The sequence below is a fragment of the Eimeria mitis genome, genomic scaffold (genome assembly GCF_000499745.2).
Source record: "Eimeria mitis Houghton genomic scaffold, Emh_scaff7360, whole genome shotgun sequence".
Classification (NCBI taxonomy): domain Eukaryota; phylum Apicomplexa; class Conoidasida; order Eucoccidiorida; family Eimeriidae; genus Eimeria; species Eimeria mitis.
Genome location: NW_013575372.1, coordinates 1 through 283, shown reverse-complemented (window position 1 = coordinate 283; position 283 = coordinate 1).

Here is a 283-nt window from a genome sequence, read left to right as displayed (position 1 = left end):
AAAAAAAAAAAAAAAAAAAAAAAAAAAAAAAAAAAAAAAAAAAAAAAAAAAAAAAAAAAAATGAAATAAATAAATAAATAAATAAATAAATTAGATAAATAAATATATAAATAAAATAAAGAAAAAGAAATACATGCAAATGTAATAAATGAATGTAATGCATGCACACACAGACACTTTAGTGGGGTAATAAAATATATTTTACATTTGTCATAACATTTATATTTATCTTATATATATATATATATATATATATATATATATATACATTTATATATATATA